Source organism: Erpetoichthys calabaricus, chromosome 6 (assembly GCF_900747795.2).
Source record: "Erpetoichthys calabaricus chromosome 6, fErpCal1.3, whole genome shotgun sequence".
Lineage (NCBI taxonomy): Eukaryota > Metazoa > Chordata > Cladistia > Polypteriformes > Polypteridae > Erpetoichthys > Erpetoichthys calabaricus.
The window spans coordinates 49167985-49187799 of NC_041399.2; the positions used below are offsets into that span (position 1 = coordinate 49167985).

The 19815-nt window shown below is 39.8% G+C and overlaps 1 protein-coding gene across 1 annotated transcript in view; it reads left to right on the plus strand.

Moving 5' to 3' along the window:
- Window positions 1-13024: 13024 nt before the first annotated feature.
- Window positions 13025-19815, plus strand: part of chd7 (chromodomain helicase DNA binding protein 7) — a 207707-nt gene continuing 200916 nt past the window's right edge. Inside the window, exon 1 of the mRNA XM_051929384.1 lies at window positions 13025-13352. The gene's annotated coding sequence lies outside the window, so the exon portion shown is untranslated. The remainder of the gene's footprint in view (window positions 13353-19815) is intronic.

The window sequence follows — 19815 nt, forward strand, 5'->3', positions numbered from 1 at the left end:
ATCCTGGCACTGAGGGTTCTCATGGAGTGCAAACACGAATATCGTCAGAGTTTCTTTGCAGCCTTTGTCGATTTTCGCAAAGTGTTCGACTCAGTTGATCGAACTGCCCTGTGGGACATCCCTAGGATTTGCGGGATTCCCTCGAGGTTGCTGGATATTGTGGCTGGCCTGTACACTGGTACTGTGAGTGCTGTGCAGAGTGGAGGCAGGACCTCTGTGCTTTTCCCAGTTGATTCTGGGGTTCATCAGGTGTGTGTTCTTGCTCCTACTCTGTTCAATGCATATGGGTTGGGTGTTGGGCAAGGTCGTGGGGTCCAGCGGCTGTGGGGCATCTGTTTCTGAAGAAAGGTTCACGGATCTTGACTTTGCTGACGATGCTGTGATCTTCGTGGAGTCAATGGAGGCTCTGATCAGGGAGCTCGAGAGACTGAGTGAGGAGTCTGAGTGTCTGGGCTTGCGATTGTCCTGGATAAAAAACAAGATCCAGGCCTTTAATGACCTCTTGGGCATAGCCATCAGCAGTGTGTCTGTTTGTGGAGAGAGTGTTGACCTTCTTGAGAGATTTACTTACCTTGGCAGTGACATTCATGTCTCTGGTAACTCTTCTTATGAAGTCAGTAGACGGATTGGGAGAGCATGGGGGGTCATGAGGTCGCTGGAAAGGGGTGTGTGGCGCTCCCGATATCTATGCAAAAGGACAAAGGTCCAAGTCTTTAGAGTCCTGGTGCTTCCTGTCTTGCTATATAGTTGCGAGACATGGACGCTATCCAGTGACCTGAGATGAAGACTGGACTCCTTTGTTACTGTGTCTCTCCGGAAAATCCTTGGGTACCGTTGGTTTGACTTTTTGTCAAATGAGCGGTTGCTCATGGAGTCCCGAATGAGGCACATTACCTGCACTGTGAAGGAGCGTCAGTTACCGCACTACGGCCATGTGGCACGTTTCCCCGAGGGTGATCCAGCTGGTAAGATCCTCATTGTTAGGGACCTGAGTGGCTGGACCAGACCAAGGGGTCGCCCACATAACACCTGGCTGCAGCAGATAGAGGGTCATTTCCGAAGGGTGGGACTGGACCGCGTGTCTGCCTGGGGTGTTGCAAACCGGGATCCCGAGTTGTTTTGTTGTGTAGTGGGTGAGGCAACGCACTGTACCAGTGCATGCTCCCCAACTTGACTTGACATATTATAGTAGTAAAATAGGCCTTAAAACGAATCAAGTGGAGTTAGATCAGGATGAACTGAGACCTCCTTGATATATGCATCATGTGTCAAGTTCTGTGTACTCAAAACAATTACATGGCTTGAAGGTAGTTCATTGTTTAGTGTTGTGTATTCATGGCCCCAGGGACCTAGATTTAATATCAAAGGCAGGTCTTTGTCTGGAAGGAGCCCGCAACTCTTTTTTGGTACTGTGATTTCTTCCTTCATTCAAAGATAAGTGTGTTAGGTAGACTGATGTCTCTAATTTAGTCTACTGTGTGGACTTCCTTCGCATCCAGACTTGTTTCACAGCTTGATGTAAAGTAAGCATCTGCAGCTCTGTCATAAAAATAACTGTTTTAGAAAAAGGATGGATGGATAGGTTCAGAAAAGTTATAGATGTTTAGGCAGATCACTTGAAACTTGCAAGCAACTTAAGAAGGAATGTCTTAATCTTATAAAAAAAAAAAAAAAAAAAATTTTATGTCTGTATTAGACCACTTAGAGAAAAGCCTTGCAAACATAGGAAAACTTTAGGAAAACTGCCAAGAAAGACCCAGCCCCCAGCTCAGAATCCTTATCATCAGAGGTTGTTTGGATGTTTCCCATTCCACTCCACAGCAGATTGTAGCCTTGTTCCTTTTTTCTTTACATGCCTTGACAACTTAGCTGCAAAAGTCTATCGACAGAGCATGATATTTTATGGAATAAAAAATTTCTTAACAGGTCCTTCTTTTGAGCACTTCTGCTATTTATAACCATGTCTGTGTGTGCTTCAGGTGAGACATATAACAATTGCATCTATTTTATATTGTTCGTTAGCCAGGATTCTTGGTACTGCTTAGTCCTGGGTACTTTATAAAAATGGATAGATGGATGGATGCACGTTGTAGTACTTTTCAGCTCAATACAGTATATTGGCTGGTGTCTGCTGAGTAACAAAGCAAGTGCAGTCACCCCTTCAAATAAGATGCAGGAATTTCAACTGCATTATCAAGGCAGTAGTTTCAGGGGACATTGCACTCTTGGAGTCCTTTTGATATTATATTTTTTTCTTTTCTCTATGTATTTTGCATTTCTACTTAGGGTTTGGCTGACGTATAGTAAATCCTTCAAGACTGCCTTTTAAGTTAAGCCGTGTGAATATTTGAATGTTATGCATGAAATATGCATATTGGTCATATGGCACAGTTGGCATCTACAGGTCGATGTATTAGTACCTAAATCTGCATCCTCCTAGGTGTCAGGAATGCATGTTTGATTATTTTTTTTGTGAAACTTTTTTGCTTCTTTATACTAATAATTTTGCATTCCCATTTGTTATTGTTTTTCATCATTATTACAATATCATTATGATTGGAAACATACTAGTATTTCATTTATGAAGTTTCCTTTTGTTCTCGTTTTGATCTGTTACTAATTTTTAGTTCTTGCTGTTTTGATTTTCTTCATGTTTTTGTCACGGACTCCACCATTTTTGTGCTTCAAGATGCAGCACTTTGCTTGGCAATGTGTGACAAATGAAGGAGGTGCACACACCACAAAACTTCAGAACTGTTTTAGAGCAGCATCAGAAATTAAAGCATTTACAGAAAGAAAAAATTTGGTCTTGCCCAATATTTTTTTTTTATCATTAGTTTATTTTTGTTTCATTCCTGATACCTAGTAAAAAGATATCTAATGAATTTTTTGTACCAACTCTCATGCTGTCCCCTCATTATTCTCCAACTGACTCCTAAACGAAAGACCTTTATAACCTTTGCTGCTAGCAAAATGCATTTGTTCCATGGGACATTCAGGATGTTTAACTAAATGTGTTATGAGGCTGGTAAGTGAGACAGGATTGAATCACTAACTCATATCTATACTTTTCTAAGAAAAATGTCATTACTTTTATAAGTCACTATCTCTATTGTTTCTTTCTTCTGAACACTTGCAAGATTTGACACTTCCTTACCATCTATGCCTCTCAACTCATTGTTTGGGCCCTTGTTCTCTGTCTTGGCTGGGTTACTGCAACTGTCTCCTGGCAGGGCTCCCATCAGCTGCTATGAGACCTCTCCAGCTCCTTTAGAATACAGCTGCTAGACCAGTGTACTGCATTCTTCATTTTATCCACACTACCCTTCTGCTTTGCTGTCTCCACTAGCTTCCAATTTTCAGAAAGGATCATTTTCAGGAAACTCTTGCCATGATACACAAGTCTCTCTTCAATGCATCCAGTCTCTAGTAATTATAGAAAGTACTAGGGGGCTTCTCTCCCTGCTCACTTCAGTCGCCAACCCCCCGGCATGCACTACGCACCAGCCACTTCGCATCTCTGCCGCTTGTGTACAGTCATGGCCGAAATTATCGGCACCTCTGGAATTTTCCCAGAAAATGCACCATTTCTCCCAGAAAATTGTTGCAATTACAAATGTTTTGGTATACACATGTTTATTTCCTTTATGTGCATTGGAACAACACAAAAACACAGAGAAAAAAAGCCAAATCTGACATCATGTCACACAGAACTCCAAAAATGGGTCGGACAAAATTATTGGCACCTTTTCAAAATTGTGGGTAAATCATTTTATTTTAAGCATATGATGCTAATTTGAACTCACCTGTGGCAAGAAACAGTTGCTGGCAATATAGCAATCGCACCTGAAGCCAGTTAAAATGGAGAAAAGTTGACTCAACATTTCTGTTGTGTGTCTGAGTGTGCCACACTAAGCATGGAGAACAGAAAGAAGAGCAGAGAATTGTCTGAGGACTTGAGAACAAAAATTGTGGAAAAATATCAACAATCTCAAGGCTACAAGTCCATCTCCAGAGATCTTCATGTTCCTTTGTCCACTGTGCGCAACATAATCAAGAAGTTTACACATGACACTGTAGCTAATCTCCCTGGACGTGGATGGAAGAGAAAAATTGATAAAAGACTGCAATGAAGGATAGTCTAAATGGTGGATAAACAACCCAAATCAACTTCAAAACATATTCAAGCTGTTCTGCAGACTCAGGGTGCAACAGTGTCAGCTCGAACTATCCGTCGACATCTGAATGAAATGAAATGCTATGGCAGGAGAGCCAGGAGGACCCAACCCCACTGCTGACACAGAAACATAAAAAAGCCAGACTGGAGTTTGCCAAAATGTACTTGAGGAAGCCAAAATCCTTCTGGGCGAACGTCTTGTGGACAGATGTGACCAAGGCAGAGCTTTTTGGTAAAGCTCATCATTCTACTCTTTACAGAAAATGGAATGAGGCCTACGAAGAAGAGAACACAGTACCTGCAGTCAAACATGGTGGAGGTTCTAAGATGTTTTGGGGATGTTTTGCTGCCTCTGGCACTGGATGCCTTGACTTTGTGCAAGGCATCATGAAATCTGAAGACTACCAAAAGATATTGGGGCGCAGTGTCAGAAAGCTGGGTCTGCATCAGAGGTCATGGGTGTTCCAGCAGGACAATGACCCCAAACATACCTCTAAAAGCACCCAGAAATGGTTGAAGACAAAGCGCTGGAGAGTTCTGAAGTGGCCAGCAATGAGTCCGGATCTAAATTCAACTGAACACTTATGGAAAGATCTCAAAATTGCTGTTCGGAGAAGGCTCCCTTCAAATCTGAGACACCAAAGCGCTGGAGAGTTCTGAAGTGGCCAGCAATGAGTCCGGATCTAAATTCGACTGAACACTTATGGAGAGATCTCAAAATTGCTGTTCGGAGAAGGCTCCCTTCAAATCTGAGACACCTTGAGCAGTTTGCGAAAGAAGAGTGGTCGGAAATTCCAGTTAAGAGGTGTAACAAGCTTGTTGATGGTTATAGGAAGTACTTGATTTCAGTTATTTATTCCAAAGGGCGTGCAACCAAATATTAAGTTGAGGGTGCCAATAATTTTGTCCAGCCCGGTTTTTGAGTTGTGTTTGAAGTTATGTCAGATTTGGCTTTTTTTCTGTTTTTTTGTGTTGTTGCAATGCACATAAAGGAAATAAACATATGTATACCAAAACATTTGTAATTGCAACAATTTTCTGGGATAAATGGTGCATTTTCTGGGAAAATTCCAGGGGTGCCGATAATTTCGGCCATGACTGTATGTGGATTTAACTTTCACCAAACAACAAATCTTTTAATTCTTGCGGATACGCCTCTTCATTGGGAAGAAACTCTACTTTTCCCTGATGGCAACACGAATTAGACGTTCTACAAGTCTCTAACTTAAAGTTTAAATCTGATCAATATATTCGATCTCTTTTCACTGTTCCGTTATTTCACTGAGTAATAATTTCTGTTTGTTTGCGCTAATGAGATCTTTACTATCATTTTTTTGAGACTTTCGAATTTTAGTACTTCCATTATCTCTAACCTGCCCTGCATGTGTATTGCGGCAACGTTTTTGAACCTATTTATGACGTTCTACTTTGACATCTACTCTTTGTCTTTTATTTCCGGCCCCGGGTGTGGTTAAATCTCTTAGCACAAACTCTCCATATCGTGGGATGTTAAAGTATCTCTCTGAAAAAGTCATGTCTCATCCCAAGCTAAAAAGTCTTGTCTTGTCCCAGGATTTTTTTATATAATAGAGAGATTTGCTCTGCATCACCATGCCTGCTTACTAACCCTCCTCTTACCAGATATGGTAAAACTGGATAATGCTTGTTATTTCTGTTGCTTAAGTTTTGGAATGACCTTCTTACAAACATCTGATCTGTTCCTAATCTACCAACGTCCAACCACCTCTTGAAGACATATTTCTTTACAAATCATCTTGGACTGTTTAGACCATCTTCCAGTCTACTGTTATTTTAGTTATCAACAGTTGAACTGACTTTATTGTTAAAAACCTTGATTTTTTTTTTGTTTAAATTCTAGAATGGTGACTAAGTATTATAATATGCTTCTTGTAATTGTTCTTTGTTATTTTTAACTTTGTAATCACTCAATTTATTTTTGGTTTGTTTTTTTTAAGTCACCTTGAATAAATTCTTAAGCTTGTAAATGACAGGCTCAGTCTACTGTATGCATCGCTAGTGATTAAACCAATGCATTATGTATGATATACCCCCATGCCTAAACCTTCTTATGCCACAGGTGTCAACCTCAGATTATTCAGCAATGCAGTGACTGCAGGTTTTCATTCTAGCCACTTTGTGAATTTCCCCTTGGGATTAATAAAGTATCTATCTATCTATCTATCTATCTATCTATCTATCTATCTATCTATCTATCTATCTATCTATCTATCTATCTATCTATCTATCTATCTATCTATCTATCTATCTATCTATCTATATGAGTAACTAATTGAACATACTTCTTTTAATTTTTTTATCAACTTACTTTTTAGGATTCAGATTCCTTAATTGTATAAATATTTTATAATTAAAATAAAATACAAAGTAACATAAACTAAAACACAAAAATGCCTTAAAGTATTTACCTAGAAATATGTCACTTTTCATGTACAGTATTTGTGAAACGTTTGATTAGGTTCTGAAAGCACCAAAACATTTATACATACAAGTCTCATTTTGTCTTTCTGGGCACTATGTTTTTTACTCCACTCCCTTACAGACAGTTTTGAATGCATTTCTAGCTGTATAAACTTTAAACTGTTCCTGAATAAATGAGTGTGGATGTGTATGAATGTACTCTGCTAGTGGACTAATCCCTCATCCACTAAATGGTTCTTGCTTTGCTAGCCCTGTCAGGGCAGGTTCCTGTTCTCATGATCATGAGCTGGGTTAACTGCATACAATGAGGGACAAATGGATGATAATGTATTTCTTCATCAGGTTAGGTCTGGTTAGCAGTGGAGAAGAAAAAAACAAAATTTTAGCCTGTTCCAGAAAAAATAAACCTTGGCTTCCTGTAGTCTTTAGGTAAAAAATAGAATGTCAGAATTAATCCGTCCTTGGCCAACTTGTCATCCAGTTCCTCATAAGCATTATAAAACATACCATGGTGCAGACAAATATTTACTACTTTGGTGAAATACAAAAATAATATGATGCTGGGTGTGTACTATGTGATGACACATGGATGCTGAAGTCCCTTTCCAAGGTCATGAGATGTATTTTATCATAATGGCAGTGACAGAGTCTGGCAAAGTTGATTACTAGGTCAGGTTACAAATATAAGTAAGTAAATAAAATCTGCAAAGTGCCTTTGCCTTCCATTGCAAGAATCACAGACTAGCATGGAAATCTGTATTCATCTTCGGATCATCTACAAAAGTTGATCGAAGACTTTTTGTATATTTCAAGATGTGGTTGCTAAGGGCATCATTGTAACATTTATACTATAATATTTTTAAATCTGCTTAATCCAGTTCAGGCTCACATATTGTCATAGTCTATTATCAAAATAGTAGGTACAAAGAAGCAACAGTCCTGGACAGGGCATCAATCCATCACAGTGCCCACTCATGTATAGACCCACACTCACACTGGAACAGTTTAGTATTGTCATTTCATCTACCATGCATGTCTTTGAGGATGTAAGTTTACTGATAAGAAATAAAGTAAAACACATAGGATGAAAACTATATGACACATAAAAATTTTATTCCAATCATTTTCTATGTTTGGCTCCACATAAACCAACAATATACTATTAATCCATCAATTTTCTAAACCATGTATCCATGTCAGAAACAAACCAAAAATGGTTTGCCAGGCCACTGATAGACAATGTAACCCATATGTAGTCAGTTGGTCTTCCTTCCTTGTACAGAACAGTCAGTCAGTCATTATCCAAACCGCTATATCCTAACACAGGGTCATGGGGGTCTGCTGGAGCCAATCCCAGCCAACACAGACAGACTTGATCCTAATTAGTCAGGCTTCAAGAGGGAACACTCTACAGAGATGGCTCTACTTACCCTTGTCAATGTGTTAACGCTGGCTAGACCTACCAACATGTCATCTGTCCTCGTTATGCTAGATCGCTAATCTGCCTTTGACACGATCAACATCCAGATCCTCCTTGCCATCGTCTCTGACCATCGCATCACTGGGACTTCCCTCAGGTAATTTGAGTCCTGCCACTTGGGCAGATCCTTCTGTCAAGAGAGATGTCAAGGGTGTTCCAGGCAAGCATGGGGTTCCCCCAAGGATTGGTTCTGAACTCTCTTCTCTTCTCTCTCTATACTTTCTCACTAGCCACTGTTATCCTATCCCATGGCTTCTCTTATCAGTTCTATGCCGATGATGCACAGCTGTACCTGTTGTTCCCTACAGAAGACCATAAGATAGAGTCTCTGTAATTCTCAATTATATTTCAACCTGGATGAAAGAACACCATCTCCAGATCACCCTGGCAAATGCAGACCTTGTTATCCCAGGTCATCGTTTTATTCATCACCCCGTCTCTGTTCAGCTTGGCTCATTATTGTTAACAACCATCTGTCCTTCACTAACCATATTGCAACAGACTCTTGATCTTGCAGATATTGTACTCTGTACAATATCTGTAGCACAACTCCTGATCCAGACTTTGGTCTTGTCATGTCTGGACTCCTGCAACTCTTTATTGGCAGGGGTAGTGGAATATGTCACCATGCCATAGCAAATGATTTAAAATGCAGCGGCATGTCTAGTGCTCAACCAACAGAGGCAGGCACATGACACTGTTGTTTTCAGATCATTACATTGGCTCCCTTTAACAGGATGTATTAGGTTTAAATCATTGATGCTTGCCTACAGAGTAGTCAACAGTTCAGCACCTATGTATATACAGTAGAGACACTTGTGAGACTCTATGTTCATTCTCGACTACTCAGGTCGAATGATGAATGGAGTCTGGTGATGCCACCTCTGTGGCATCAAACCTCAATTCAGACTCTTTTCATGTGCAGCTCACAGGTGGTGGAACAAGCTGCCTACCTCGATTCAAAATTCAGACTCCCTTAATGTATTTAAGAAACGTTTCAAGACTGTTTTGTTTGGTGAATTTCTGTCTAACTGATATTAGTTAGTTTTTTGTAACCTAGGAATTACAACTATTTTGCATTTTGCTCTCAATTTTATAACCTATATCCTCTAATACTTGTTCCCAAACAGTCCCCCAGACTGTTTACTTGATTATGTTGACCTCTTTTAATAAGTCCCTTTGGATAAAAGTGTCTCCTAAGCAAATAAATGTAAACGTGAATGTATTATACATAGTGTCATTAATGACATTATCAAGTTTAAAATTAATTGTAAACATTTTGAGATTTATAATAAGTAAATATAAAAAACCTGTAAAGTACCGTTACCTTCCATGACAGGAATCACAAACCAGCATGCAAACCCAGTATGTTTCTAATGTGATGTTCCAGGTATATTGCCTGCATTTATCTTTGGATCACCTGTAAAAGTTTATCAAAGAGCTTTTCGCATGTGATATGATGTGGTTCCTAAGGGCAACATTGTAACATACCATAATATTTTTAAATCTGCTTAAGTTCAGACTTACCGATAATCATAGTCTATTCTGGGAACAGTGGGTAAAAGCAGCATGTTTAGCTCCACATAAGCCAACAATCAATCTGTTTTCTAAACCATCCAGTTCAGGAACCAACTGCGGATGTGTTGCGAGTCCAGTGACGGATGAATTAGCACAAATGTGGTCAACTGATCAGTACTATAATTGGAGGAATAGCAGACACTGAGGAGGCAGCAAAAATAATTTCAAGAATACTCGGACAAGCTTCAGAACCAAGCGAACACTTAGAAAATGTTGCTTAATGTAGGAAAGTGCAAAGTGCTACAAGTGGGCAAAAGGAATGTCGATTAAAAATACAAGATGGCAGACACTGTCCTAAAAGGAAACAAACTCTGAAAAGGATTTAGGGGTTTACATTGATACAACATTTTCATCATCCAAGAAATGCAAAGAAGCTATTAAAAAGGAAAACAAAATATTAGATGATGTTGTAAAAACTATTGAATATAAATGAAGGGATGTTATGCTCAGTCTATTACAGTATATGCAACAGTGAGACCACATCTTGAGTACTGTGTGCAGTTCTGGTCACCACGCTTTAATGTCTCAGCCAATTTAAATTCACATTTTATGTCACTTTCATTCATTTTTGATTTTTTAATGTATGTGGATTATGTGCATCATTCTTTGTTTTTGGTTTTGTCTATGAATATAAGATGCCTTGATTATGTTCCATTGGTTTTGTGGATGGTCCCCCAAGAGGTTGGAACACCTACCAATCACTGCCAGGAACTGCCTTCTGCCCTATAAATCTGGAGGGTCTTCCACAGTTCCCGGCAGTTCAGTGAATGCGCTCTGGAGACGGCGAGTTAATTGTGTTCTTACTGCACTTGTGCTTTTGGTGTATTTTGGAATTTTGACCGTCATGCTTTGTGTTTAACTATATTTCTCTATTAGGACTTTGTTTGCATTGGATTACCTTAATGGTTTTGAGCAATGTTTTGGCTTCTTATGCTTCCTGGAGCTTCATTGTTATTGAAGAGCATCTTGTGAGAATAAGTTTTTTTCATTTTATAAAAATTTGATGTTTGACCTTATTACTAGCTGAGGTTCGACTGTGATATCCCCATCTAATGGGCAGTTTTTGGAAATGTTTTCGAACTTATGTGGACTTACATGCTTTTTGACTCCTAGTCCATGACAAACTCTATAAAAGGCATAACAAAACTTGAAGCTGTGCAGCAAAGATCAACCAAGTGCATCTTAGGACTTAAGGGCATGTCCTACTCCTCAGAGAATTAAATCTGTTTAGTCTCGAGCTGAGGAGACTTTATGGTGACCTATCTGGAACATTCTCCTGAGACATATAGTTGAAACAGAAACCTTCAATACCTTTAAGAAGTACCTGCATTAGATATTGGGACAGCTTAGCTATTAGTTAAAACAAACAAGCCTGATGGACTGAATGGTTTGCTTTCATTTATCAAATTTTGTATGTTCTATTATTTTACAGCTAGCTACGTTACCTGTCAAAGACAAGTAATGGAATAAAATTTTAAATATTTGATGTCTCTTGCCTTATGTGTACCATCAGAGTTCGTCCTATACCTTTCTTTGGTTTCCTCATGTGCCTCAACCTGTCTCTGCTTGCCACCTGTCTGATTTTTGACTATCACCAAAGGTAGATGGCTCCCCATGACCTACTGTGAAAACATTATTTGTATTCATTTAAGTAATTCCTATGTTTGAGGGCAACTCTCAGCATTACTCCTACACCTTGTGTGTCTCAACCTCTGTTGCCTGGCGCTTCCCCTCTTAATCATGTCTAACTGAGAAACCAAAGGCAAACTAACCAATCAGTTCGCTTGGAGGTCAGGACAGACACATTTATTACATATTTGCCACATTACCTGTTAAAGACAGGTAACAGAATACATTAAAAAATCTAATATATCTTGCACTACTGTGGTGGGCTGGCACCCTGCCTGGGACTGGTTCCTGCCTTGTGCCCTGTGTTGGCTGGGATTGGCTCCAGCAGCCCCCCCGTGACCCTGTGTTTGGATTCAGTGGGTTGGAAAATGGATGGACGGATGGATATCTTGCACTACATGTACCTTCAGCTCCTTTACTTGGTATCCTCTTTAGTCTGAGCCTCTCTTGAGCATGAGCCCAAAACTCCTGTTTCTCAGACTCTGTCATTTTGAAGCACCTTGCTTGTTTCATGTCTGCTTTTACAGTATACTTCTTGCCTTTGAATGTGACTTTTAGCGTGCCTCCTATGCCTTACTCTTTTCATTGCCAAAACCAAACTGACCAATCAGATTGCTCGTAGGAACTGGACACATACAAACCTTAGTGTTTTATTATATAGTAGAAGATAGATCCATTAACATCATTGCAAATTTTTAATTTATTTATAAACATTCTGAGATTTGTATTTATTCTACACCTTGCAATCATCTGAATTAGAACCGATTTACAATAAACTGTTAACCCGGGTCATGTTCAAAAATGGGGACACCATCTCTTTCTTGTTGTTTTAGACTGGTCTACCCCTACTACAAACCCTGAACTTAAGGTTCGTGGGGTAAGGCCAGGTACACCAGGGTCCCTAATCTTACAATAGTGTAATGGTGCCTAATCTTAAAAACAAGTGGTGTCTGCTTTTTGAACAAGAGCCCCATTAACCATTTTCATGCTGCACAACCTGGTCAGTGTATACTTAATTTATATTTGATGGACTTGATGCACCTATGCAAAATGAAGGTCAAAGTCCTGATACATTTTATGCATTGTATGCATTAGGAAAAGGCATAAACATATAAGTTTTTAAACAGAATAGCTGATGTATACCCTTTATAAAAAAAAACTTCCACTACTGTCTGTTTTTCAGCACCCGACCTTTTGTATCGGCCATAATATGGCTTATGTTATCCGAGAAAATGAATGATAACTTTGGCAGAAAAAAAGTTAAACTTTTACTAAATTTAAATATTTTTTAATCATTACAATTAAATGCATCCGATTTACAAAGCCAAAATGTTATTTTCCAATCTTGACTATAAATGTCACTGCATGTCTCGAAACTTTTTCGCCACGTACAAGCAGGCCGGTATTTATTTTCCACAGCGCCTGGTGAATTCCACAAACAAGGCCGGCCATCCAGCATGGCCGCGTCGCTTCAAACAGCCTTGACCTATGGGAACACAAGGCCTTGTGGGATTACACCCCCCCTTCGCCATCGCTATCGCCTCCTCCTCCTCCTTTTCCATGGCTGCACTCCTGGCCCGGCGAGCTGAATGACAGTGAGGCAGCCAGCGGCTCCGCGAGGAGCTCCCCTCCCCTCCCTTTGCGGTCCCCGTGGCCGTGCATCTTATTATGGTAATGATAACGCGGTTGCGTCAGCGCCCGAGGTGATTCGCTCGCGCGCACGCACGTGAGCGAGTAAACCGCGAACGCGCCTCTGTGGAAGGTGAGAGAGAGTGAATGTCTCGAGGAGTGGAATCGAGAACGCGGCCGTCGGGATCGATCGGATTAAACTTGAATCGAGCGAAATTAACACAAAGGAGAGAGAGAACGAGAGTCAGGGAAGACGGGACACGGAGACACCGTAACTGACCGCTATCGCTCACCTCGCACCGTTCGGAACACGCGCTGATAACGCATTGCTGCTTGGAAAGTAACACACTACGGAGAAATAATTCGCGACGGACCCCTAAACTGACCTAAACTAAGAGGGTAAGTGACTTTTCTTGCCTTTCCACCGATATTTGACGCTTTCTGTCGATGTATGTGTGTTCGCCCGCGTGTTGGGTTGTTTTTTTTCACTTGCGGCGAACCTAACATCGTAAACGGACATCTGTCCTTTTTCGTCTTTCTTTTGTTTCTTTCAGTTAAGGTTGATTAGATAATGGAGGGAGGGAGAGCGAGAGAGGAGGAGGGCGAACGATTTGCTGACCGCTGAGCGAGCTCTCGTTGTTTGTTTGTTTTTTGAGTATTTTTATTCGAGAAAAAAAGTCAATCTGCAGGAAAATTTAAGAAGTAAACCTTGGAACCGACGCACAGTGCCGACAAGTTGGCAGCAACAAGGTGCGGTAAAGTGAAGAGTTCTTGTACAGTTTGTTTTGGGTTTTTATTTTAGAATCTCACTTTGTTTCGTTTTTATTTGCAGAAGGTTTCTTAGTGGGAGACATCTAAGGGCTTGATAACCCTTTTACTAATCTCCCGGTTCCGGGGCAGCGCGCACGGGTGCGAGTAACACCCCTCCCCTCCCGTTTTTATTTCCCATGGAAATGTTAGCCCATGTTGGGAAGTTCGAGTGTAAATAATCGGCGCTCCATGTTCGGGCATTTCCTTTCAAAAAAGTATCAATGAGTGTTAAAACTTTTTTTTTAATTTTGAAGTGGGGATGAGGAGAACAGGTCGAGTTGTGCGAAACGAAACACGAGGTGGGCAAAGAGTAAGAAAGAGAGGTGAGTCACGGCCACCGAGGAGATGGGAGATTCCCTTCCACTTCAAGTAATAAGTTCAAGAAGCATACACGCAGAAATCAAAACACCCACTCTCAAACACATAAACGAAAAAGAGAAAAAAGGAAGCGAATGGGGGGAAAAGTGTGAAACAGAGAGAGAGAGAGAGGATCGGACTGGCAGCTGGAGGCCAGGTGGTCACAATGGGAGCCGGCCGTCGCGGCTTCATTCTTTATAAGAAGGTTGGTGTGAAGAGGCCACCGGGATTGGTAGCGTTTGAAAGAAAACACCGTAAACACGAATCGAACCCCCTGTGTTTGAGTGTTTGAGGTACTTTCGTTGCTTTTCCACCTCTTTAAATTCCTAGCTAGCATGGCTGCTCCCGGTGTTTAAAAACAAGGAAAAAAAAACGTGCCGGATGGTAATTAGTTGTGTGGGAGCAGCTAGGCGGTCATCGAGAGGTGGCTGTGGGATTCAAACGGGAAGGGAGCTGCAGGCAGAGGCAGCGCAGCCATCATTAAATTACATTCATTTATCGTGATGGGATTAGAGAGGACAGCCGGAGCGCCACAGACGGGGGGGCTTGGGGGGGGAAGAGAAGCAGTCGCCGTTGAATCACACACGCCGCCCGGGACTCGCCTTTATTCTTTTTAGAGGTTTTATGTATTAATTTTAAGGGGGGTATGGGGGCGCGCTGCTGTTGTTTGTCTCTATCCTGTGTGTAGTTTGCACAAACAATAGCCGGGACATTTTTTTTTTTTTTGGTGACTCCAAACTAGCACGCAAGAATCGAGCTCGCCAGGGCCACTTGGTTTGGGGCCCGTTTTTTTTTCTTTCTGTAACTTTTTCTATTTTGACTTGAAGTAAGGCAAAAGCGACGGAAGCTACTTTCTTTTTTTTTTTTTTTTTTTTTATAAAAAGGAAGTTTTAACACCTTGTTTCGAAACAAGCCAGTTTGACGTTTTTGCCTTATGAAATATTTTTTTCTTTCTCTCTTCCGAAAATTGTGCATCTTTTACATCACTTGGAAGAGAATGGAGAAGATAGAAGATCCTCAAGTCCCGTATCGTATGGATTGCACTTCTCTGTACGGCCGGGGGCAGGCGGCAGCGGTAGCTGCAGCACCAGCACCCTTGTCGCCGGAGCATCATTCTCCTCCCCTCCACTCCTCCCCTATCGCAACTGTTCGGTCAGTGTTTCATCCCCCCCCCCCTTCTCTCCATATACACAAAAGAGAGGCTTTCAAGTCTTTAACCTAAGATGGCAGCTTTAATTTGACTCGGGCCACTCGGCGAACAAAGATGATGAAGGAGCTGAAGCCAGTGTGATTGAGAGCGACTGCTTGTGCGCTGGTTACTGGATCTGCTGCAAGACTGTGTGTTCAGGGCATATTGATTATGAATCCTTTCACATTTTCGACTTGAACAACGAATTTTAAGCACAGAAATCAATTTTTCCTAATGATTGATGCCCAGTGAAACTAGTTTGTAAGGAGAAATACAGGTTACTGGAATTCCATCAATTGGAAAACATTCATGAATTTGTTTCCTGCTCCAGTGTTATTTATCAATAAGTTTGCTCCAAACCTTCCCCTAATATGGCAGATATCCGAATAATGTAGGGTCTGTTTGCCTCTCCATCCATTTTCCTAACCTACTTAACTCAGACAGGTTTGTGGGGCAGCTGAAGCCTATCCCAGCAGTTTCATGACCCTGCCATGGATTAAGCGGGTTAGGAAAAATAGATGGGATGGATTAATAAAAAGGTGGTGTATGTTTTCCCAAAATCTTAAGAGTGGATTCTTATGTCCGTTTACACGTAAAGAACTCCATTTAGTTGCACAGAAAGCCGAGAAGCAGAAATTGAATTGACCAGCTTCTGGCATAGTTCAAAAAAAGTTGCTTGGCTACACACTTTTAAAAGATTTTTGCTCAGATTGGCAGCAAAACGTTTCAATACTGTATAACTCTTTAGCACTGAAACACACACTCGTAAGGCCAAGTAGTTTACACCTTGCTTTATTTGCACTGATTTTACATTTGTTTGCAGTAGTTTTATACAAATTGACATGCATTTTACTGGCAAAGAAATTGCAGCTGCATTGAATGAATGGTAATATGAAGATTTTAGGTTCCATTTGTGACAATGCCAATTAAAACATCTAACTGATCTACTGACTTGCTGGTGAGCAGACTAGCAACACTTAGCGAGTCCATTGTGTGCTCTCTGTGTTAGTGTGCCTTTTGATGGATTGATGTCCTGTCAAGTTTGGTTCAGTTCTTGCTCCTGTTATGACAGGGACTGGCTTCTAGTGACCTTGCACTTTGGGTAGGGTGGAGTGGCATGTGAGATCAGTAAATGGATGGTTGCCTTTTAAATGATTTTGCATCTAAAACGTGCTATATGCTGTTCATCTTGAAGGTATATTTATTAATTGGTGCCAACATGCCAGGAGGCAATACCATCTCCTTGTTTAATTCTGAAAGGGGAAAGTGTTTTATAGTTAACTAGTAAAACAAGATTAAGTCTTTACATGGCTTTTTCACTTTCACCACAATCTGCCACTGTATGTTTTTAAATAATCCTGCCTTGTGCCCCGTGTTGGCTGGGATTGGCTCCAGCAGACCCCCCGTGACCCTGTGTTCGGATTCAGCGGTTTGGAAAATGGATGGATGGATTTACTATTCTTCTAGCAAGAGAAAAGTACCCTTTCCACCCTTCCATATTTGTTCAGTTAGTCTACTGGTGGGCTCTCTTGCTAATGATCATGCAGTTAATGCAGGAGATTAAGCTGTTAATTTTGTTGTTTAGTCCATTCTATTGAACAAGACCGTGCTTATTGATGCACAAACCTAAAGAAGTCCTTCATTTGAGTTTTTAAAATCTACTGCGGTTATCTAAATCAACATAAGTTCCAAAAGTCCAGTTGTGTACATATTTCTTTAGCTATATTGCACAGGCAAGCATACGTACTTGCTCAGTGCCATTCTGTGAGCATGTGGTAGGAACTGGACTTCCTAGTGATATTATAGTGAAATTTTGATAACTGTTGGAGTTGCAAGGTGTTCTCGAAACTAATAAAAGTTAACACTAATTTTAAAATCTAACAGTGGTTTATTACTTGGTGATGACTTCTGGTGACATTGTTTAACTGGAGCTGTTAACAATATTGAAAGGAGAATTAGTAAGAGAATGAATGTACAATTTACTAACATCTGCTTTTTATGAACCTATGAGTTGTAATTTCATAAATGCCTGTTACTCTGTTTGAGAGTACTTAATGTGTAACTCCTTTTATTCCAGTTATATATATGTGTGTGTGTGTGTGTATATATAATGCATATGTTTTTTTAAATACAGCTGTAAAAATATGATTAATTTGTTTGACATATGAAGGTACAAGAGAACTTTTCCTTTAATTTTAATGAGTGGAGTGGGATTAAGTTATCAGCATTTCTTAAACATTTAGAAGAATTCTTTTGTTAAATTTCAATTTAGTTGTTTAATACTGGTTAATCTGTTTTATGGTTAGTCTTTCAGCTTGAGAGCCTTTTTCCTCAGTTCTAAAGGCAACCAAGATTCAAGGCCCAGCCTCTTTCCTGCATTGTTTCATGCAAGGCCAGCACCCAAAGTACCTGGAAGCAACCATCAAATTTCATGGTGTGTTTCCCTCTTAAACTGTATGAGGAAACTGCTGGGTCTGGTAATGTCTCATCATGCCTGTGATGATGTCATTGTACCTGATTGCCATGTACCCTAAATTGCATTAACTGTTTTTGAAATTTAAATTTTGCCTTTTTATACAAGATGGTGTCATATATATGTATGGGACTGCTGAGTAAGTTATTTCAGTGCAAATTTGAAAACTTATGCCATAACACAGCATCATGTGTTACAGCATTTGAAATACTTTGTGAAGGATGCCTGTTTCTGCCTAAGAAACTCTTGATGTGCAGAAAACAATTTGCACTGTAGTGTTTTTTTTTTTAATATCAGGTATGTGGTAAAGTACATACAGTTCATTAGTCTGAAAGAAATATTATAGAAGTAGTACCTCAAGAGTTTTTGCTTGTAATGGAAGAACACCTGGCCTCTTTCTGGTTTCTGGTGCTAGTTGAAAAGTGGCATTAGATGTAGGTCAGCATATTGAGTGAAACTTAAGTAGTAGTAGTTATCTTCCCACTAAATGTGAGTTGGTTTCTCATTTAAAAGTGTTTGCATTTGCAGAAATGTTTTAAGTTTGTCATTTATCAGTGTCCATTGTTTATGATTGGTTTATAACAATGTTTCTATGGAGGTGTTTAACATCTAAATATTAAAAATATTGGGCTGGATTGTCTGGTGTATATTAAAAATTAATCTGATAGAAATACCTATTGTTGGATAAGAGTCCTGAAGTCCCAAAATTGGAGAAAAAATGGAAATTGTTGGTTATAAGCTTAAATAATGGCAACACTACATATACTTGGTTAATCCTTCAGCACTCAGGTTATTATTGATAACACCTGAAATTCCCCCACTAAAACACACAAGTTAAATGAAATTATTGAATAAACTGAAGCAGCAGTAAAATCTGTCTTTTACTGTCATTATAGAACATAGTGTGTGCATTACTGTACAACATTTTAGTTGATAATAAATGGGCCATTTACCCTTCCACAAAAGGTGGTCTTTTTGAAATGAACATATGTGCTTTAGTTCCCTTTAGTAGAAATACACAGGGTGTGGGCTGCATGAATTTCTGTAATTGGAGACTGAAGCTAAAATGCAAGTCTGAGCCTACTTAGATAAATGAGCTTTGTAAAAATGAGGTTGTATTTTTTTTATGGTTTTTCATTTTTTTTTCCTTCATATGTACTGGTGATGAAACAGGCCCCCTGCTACGGATGTTTACACAACTACGACCTTGCGTGAGCCCTCTTGGAGGTATCGGATACAAAAGCTTTATTTATCCTGGAACATGCAAAAATGTGCCAAAATATCTTTGTCTGTCTCCTGGAACAGCTTGTTTACACATCACATATTGTGCTTCTGCCATTTTGTTTTCTGTGCCTGCCTTTGACCTGTGAGAGAAAAATAACAGATGCAACTTATAGCTAACTACTGTTTTGCATTACAGTTGTCTTGCAAGAGCCCAACAGTTTCATGGACAGCAATTAAGCCTTAAGTGGCTTTTTTAACATTTGAAGTGATTATATGCATTTGAGTTCTAGTTTTGGCTAGGAAAAAGTACTTGAGCATAGCATTTCTTACTTTAGATGTTATCAAAGAATTTATATTTCATTATTTGATAACTAGATTGTCGGTTTTGACTGTTTGTTCAGGTAGGTCTGTAACTGGCCAACTTATAAGATGCCTAATTTTTAGTCTGGTCCCATTCCACCAAAAAATTTAATTTAATTTTAAATTGCTGTTTTAAATTTTGGAAATGGTGGGCCTGAGATCTCGGTCATTGTCATTTAAGAATTGCCATTTTTTTATAACCCATACCATTAGCTATGTTTAGAGGCAGTTTTAATTAGAACTGGAAGAGTCTTGCTGACTAACAGTTGTAGATGTCAAAAGTCCTATAGATTGACTTATGAGTGTGATTCTTTTCTTTTGTATGGTGCTTGGTGACCAATGTCAGTAGAGAATCAGTGTGTATTGGGAAGTTAAGTTACAGTTGTGATCTACTTAGTATGCTTAGTTGGTTATTTTGCTGTGTTCAGTTTTATGCTCTTGGAGGAAAG